We start from the raw sequence: 5789 nt of genomic DNA on the forward strand, positions 1-5789 counted from the left end.
ATTGAGCGTATTTGGTGGCTATTTCCATCATTCGACTCAGAGACATGTCTCCGGTTCGGCCGAATTTTAGGCTTAACTCTCTGTACTTCACGCCCTCCTTGAAGGCGCAAACTGCCTGGTGATCAGATACATTTTCTACTGTGTGATGCAGTGTGATCCATCTCTGGATGTAATCCCTTAGAGTCTCATTCGTCTTCTGTGCACAAGATTGCATCTCTGTCAGTCCCGCCGGCCGCTTGCACGTTCCTTCGAACGTCCTGACAAACACTCACGAGAGGTCCTCCCATGTGTAGATGCTGCTGGGTGTCAACTGATTCAGCCATGCCCTGGCTGACCCTTCCAACATGAGAGGCAGATGCTTCATGGCCACCTTGTCATTTGCACCGCCGATCTGAACAGCCACTCGGTAGTCCTCAAGCCAAGTATCGGGCTTGGACTCACCGTTGAACTTGCTGACTCCAGTCGCCAACCTGAAGTTGGGAGGAATCACCGCGGCTCTGATGGCTCTGCTGAAACACTCTGGTCCGGAGACATGCACTCGGCTGCTGGTGGGTACATCTCTGTCATTACCCTCTCTGTGGGCTCTGTTCCGGTCGACCAGACCTTGAACGATGATGGATCTCGCATCAAATCCTGGTTCTCTGGGGTCGATTGGAATTCTTCGCCCGCCAATGTACTGGCGTCTGTCATCCTGCTATCGAGGCATATATGATCCACCCCTCCGGCGAGGAGTGGGCACTCGACGTTGATCGTTGCGATTGACTCGGTGATCTTCCTGCTCATAGTTCCTGTACTGATCATGTCGGTCGCCATGCCCTTCACGCCTCGGGGGCGATCTGGGGCTATGAGCTGACTGGACAGTATTCGCCGCCACGGACCTGCTATGAATCCTGTTCCGCGACTGCGACACAGCCGAATTCTGATCTCCAGCTGCCCGGAGCAAATCCCTGATCTGCATCAAGCCTCTGCCAGCCTCTGACTGGGAAGGCTGAATCGACTCTGCTATACGTGTTGCAGCTGCCAAATTCTAGATTGGAGTGCGGTATACCTGAGTCGGCGGTTTAAAGAGCTGGCGTCGACTGGAGTCTGGAATCCGTTGCCGCGCGCGCCCGTCGAGTGCCCGCTGAAGGTTCTCCAGTCGAGTGCGCTCAGCCAGGTTGGCCAAGCGCGCGTCCTCTAAGGCGCGAGCCTCAGGGGTTTCTCCAACAATTGGAGTATGAAGCGCATCCATGTTCCGGCGGCGAAGCTCTACCCTCTGCTGCGAGTCGAGGGGCTCGGGGCGGTACTCCTCATGGTCGTGCGACGGGTCGCCTCCGCCGTTACCTCCCTCGGCGCCAGGAAAGCCGGGGGGAACGTGCGGCCCATTGAACATCAGGACCTCCACCGCCGGATCACTGCTGTTGCATTCGGATGCAGTCTCTGCGGAGCCAGTCGACAGGTCGAACAGGCCATAGAGAGATTCGTCGGGCTCGATTGCCGCGACTTGGGCAGTGGTCGACTGGCGAGCCACTGCGTGCCTCACCCACCGCTGAAGCCTCGACCGACCGGAGCGCTTACGCCAGCGAGAAGCTGGGAGGGAGGATGACAGGAAAACCGGCCGATACTAAGTCAACGGTTGCCGCAGAAGGACGCCGCGGACGCATGCTCGAAAGTGCGTAGCTCCGTGGACCGGGAGCGCATCCACGTCGAGTGGAGCCTCCTGCAGCCAGGCAGAGTCGTCGGCGACGAATGTGAGCGCGCCAAGATGGATCTCGCGGCCCTCAACCAAAACTCCACCTGAAACCATGATGATGGGAATTGAAAAGATTGCAACTTCTCGAACAAGTCGCTAAGACACCTGCCCCAAGGTGGGCGCCTACTGTCGTGGTTCTAAGTCTGACAGTAGAATAGGGGGTAGGTATGGAGAGGCAAGATCCTAGCTATGGAGCAGTTGTGCACACAAGTGTTTTACAAGTTCAGGCCCTTCTCGGAGGAAGTAACAGCCCTACGTCTCAGAGCCCGGAGGCAGTCGACTGGATTATGTGTGTGAGAGTTACAGGGGTGCGAACCCTTCTACCAGTGGAGGGGGTGGCTTATATAGAGGACGCCAAGACCCCAGCCAGCCCACATAGCAGAGGGTTTAAAGTACATTAAGGTCTGGCGTTACTGGTAGCGCCCTACATAAAGTGTCATCATGACCATTAAGACTACTTAATTACAAACCGTTTGGATACATAGTAGATCTTGAACTCCTGATGGTCGAGTGAGTCTTCATGGTCGAGTGTCTTCAGGTTCGTCGAGTGTCTTCTAGTCCGTCGAGTGGAGTTCCTCTTGGTCGACTGGAACACGGCTTCTTCTAAAAGATGTCCTTGGGGAGGGTACCTTGGACAGGTTCATGACCCTACCCTAGGTACATGACTTCATCACTTTGCTTCGAGGGCGAAGTAGACTTTTGCAATAAGTATATGAGTTCTTTATGACTAATGTGTGTCCATGGATATACGCACACTCATCCTTCCACTTAGCTAACCTCTATTTTACCGTGCAATTTTCACCGGTAGCATAAACCCATTATTTACCTTCCTCAAAACAGCCACCATACCTACATATTATGGCATTTCCTTCATAATTTTCATATATGTCACTCTTGGTTCATTGCATATCCCGGTACACCACTGGAGGCATTCATATAGAGTCATATTTTGTTCTAGCTTTGAGTTGTAATTCTTGAGTTGTAAATCCATAAAAGTGTGATGATCTTCATTACTAGAGCATTGTCCCAGTGAGGAAAGGATGATCAAGACTATCCCCCACAAGTCGGGATGGGACTTCGGACTTTATAAAAATAAAAGAGGCCAAAGAAGCCCACCAAAAAAAGAAAAAAAGAGAAGAAAAAAGAAAAAGGAAAAGGAAAAAAAGAAAAAAAGGTAAAATAAAAAAATGAGAGAAAAAGAGAGAAGGGACAATTGCTACTATCTCTTTTTCCACACTTGTGCTTCAAAAATAGCACCATAATCTTCATGATAGAGAGTCTCATATGTTGTCACTTTCATATACTAGTGGGAATTTTTCATTATAGAACTTGGCTTGTATATTCCAATGATGGGCTTCCTCAAAATGCCCTAGGTCTTCGTGAGCAAGCAAGTTGGATGCACACCCACTTAGTTTGTTTTGTTGAGCTTTCATATATTTATAGCTCTAGTGCATCCGTTGCATGGCAATCCCTACTCACTCGCTTTGATATCTATTGATGGGCATTTCCATAGCCCGTTGATATGCCTAGTTGATGTGAGACTATCTTCTCCCACTTTTTGTCCTCACAACCACCACAGTAGACCACCATAGTGCTATGTCCATGGCTTGCGCTCATGTATTGCATAAGAGTTGAAAAGCTGAAGCGCGTTAAAAAGTATGAACCAATTGCTCGGCTCATCATCGGGGTTGTGCATGATGGGAGTATTTTGTGTAATGAAAATGAAGCATGGCCTAACTATATGATTTTGTAGGGATAAGCTTTCTTTGGCTATGTTATTTTGATAGGAGATAATTATTTGTTAGTATGCTTTGAAGCATTATTATTTTTATGTTTTATAAGCTTTTATCTTGAGTCATTTGAATCTGAAACATTCATGCTACAATAAAGAAAATTACATTGAGAATTATGCTAGGTAGCATTCCACATCAAAAATTCTGTTTTTATCATTTACCTACTCGAGGACGAGCAGGAATTAAGCTTGGGGATGCTTGATACGTCTCCAACGTATCTATAATTTTTTATTGTTCCATGATATTATATTACCTATTCTAGATGTTTATGGGCTTTATTTTATACATTATTATCATTTTTGGGACTAACCTACTAACCGGAGGCCCAGCCCGTATTGCTGTTTTTTTTGTCTATTTTAGTATTTCGAAGGAAAGGAATATCAAACGGAGTCCAAATGGAATGAAACCTTCGGAAGCGTGATTTTTGGAACGAACATGATCCAGAGGACTTGGAGTGCAAGTCAAGAAGCAGCCGAGGCGTCCACGAGAGGGTAGGGCGCGCCCCCCCTATAGGGCGCGCCCCTTGTCTCGTGGGCCCCTCGGGCTTCCACCGACGTACTTCTTCCTCCTATATAAGCCTACATACCCCGAAAACATCAAGGGAGCACCCGAAGAAATATTTCCGCCACTGTAACCTTCTGTATCCACGAGATCCCATCTTGGAGCCGTCGCGGGCGTTCTGCAGGAGGGGGATTCCACCATGGAGGGCTTCTACATCAACACCATAGCCCTTCCGATGAGTTGTGAGTAGTTTACCTCAGATCTTCGGGTCCATAGTTATTAGCTAGATGGCTTCTTCTCTCTTTTTGGAACTCAATACAATGTTCTCCCCCTCTTGTGGAGATCTATTCGATGTAATCTCTTTTTGCGGTGTGTTTGTCGAGATCCGATGAATTGTGGGTTTATGATCAAGTTTATCTTTGGATAATAATTGAATCTTCTCTGAATTCTTTTATATGATTGAGTTATCTTTGCAAGTCTCTTCGAATTATCTATTTGGTTTGGCCTACTAGATTGATCTTTCTTGCCATGGGAGAAGTGCTTAGCTTTGGGTTCAATCTTGCGGTGTTCTTACCCAGTGACAGAAAGGGTTGCAAGACACGTATTGTATTTTTGCCATCGAGTATAAAAAGATGGGGTTTATATCATATTGCTTGAGTTTATCCCTCTACATCATGTCATCTTGCTTAATGTGTTACTCTGTTCTTTTGAACTTAATACTCTAGATGCATGTTGGATAGCGGTCGATGTGTGGAGTAATAGTAGTAGATGCAGGCAGGAGTTGGTCTACTTGTTGCGGACGTGATGCCTATATACATGATCATGCCTAGATAAGGTCATAATTATTCACTTTTCTATCAATTTCTCGACAGTAATTTGTTCACCCACCATAATACTTATGCTCTCGAGAGAAGCCTCTAGTGAAACCTATGGCCCCCGGGTCTATCTCTTATCATATTTTCTTCCAATCTACTTTTATTTGCATCTTTTATTTTCTGCATCTATATTATAAAATACCAAAAATATATTTATCTTATCATATTATCTCTACCAGATCTCACTTTCGCAAGTGGTCGTGAAGGGATTGACAACCTCTTTATTGTGTTGGTTGCAAGTTCTTTGTTTGTTTGTGTAGGTTCATGGGACTTGTTGAGGAGCCTCCTACTGGATTGATACCTTGGTTCTCAAAAACTGAGGGAAATACTTACGCTACTATTGCTGCATCACCCTTTCCTCTTCAAGGAAAACCAACGCAAGCTCAAGACGTAGCATATTCCAATCAACTATCATGATTTCTTCATGAGGACTTTGGCCAATGCTACTTTATCGCCATTTGAATTGAAGCCTTACGCTCCCTGGATCATGAAATTCATCAGATCAAGGACTTCAATTCACTACAAGGCTGATTTTCAAAATCATCTCAGCTATTTGCCCCCAATCGAAGTCCTCAAAAGGACTATTTCCTTAGCTGATGAAAAGGGCAAGGCTGCAGTGATTGATGAAGGCACTCGTCCTTTGGATGGACAATTTAGAAAGGCGGCATCCTACTCCACCAATGATAACTCTACCACACACGATACTGCTACAAATGCTTCAAAGCAAAATCCTCACGCAACATGTCGTGGATTTGTCACGGCAGATGTCCTCATGAAAGGACTTAGTCATGGAGCCATCACTATGGGTTAACTTGAAGGGGTTAAAGCGGACACAAAGACACAAGGGTTTATACTAGTTCGGCCCCTTCGATGAAGGTAAAAGCCTAC

Source organism: Triticum aestivum, chromosome 1B, assembly GCF_018294505.1.
Source record: "Triticum aestivum cultivar Chinese Spring chromosome 1B, IWGSC CS RefSeq v2.1, whole genome shotgun sequence".
In the NCBI taxonomy this organism is placed as follows: Eukaryota; Viridiplantae; Streptophyta; class Magnoliopsida; order Poales; family Poaceae; genus Triticum; species Triticum aestivum.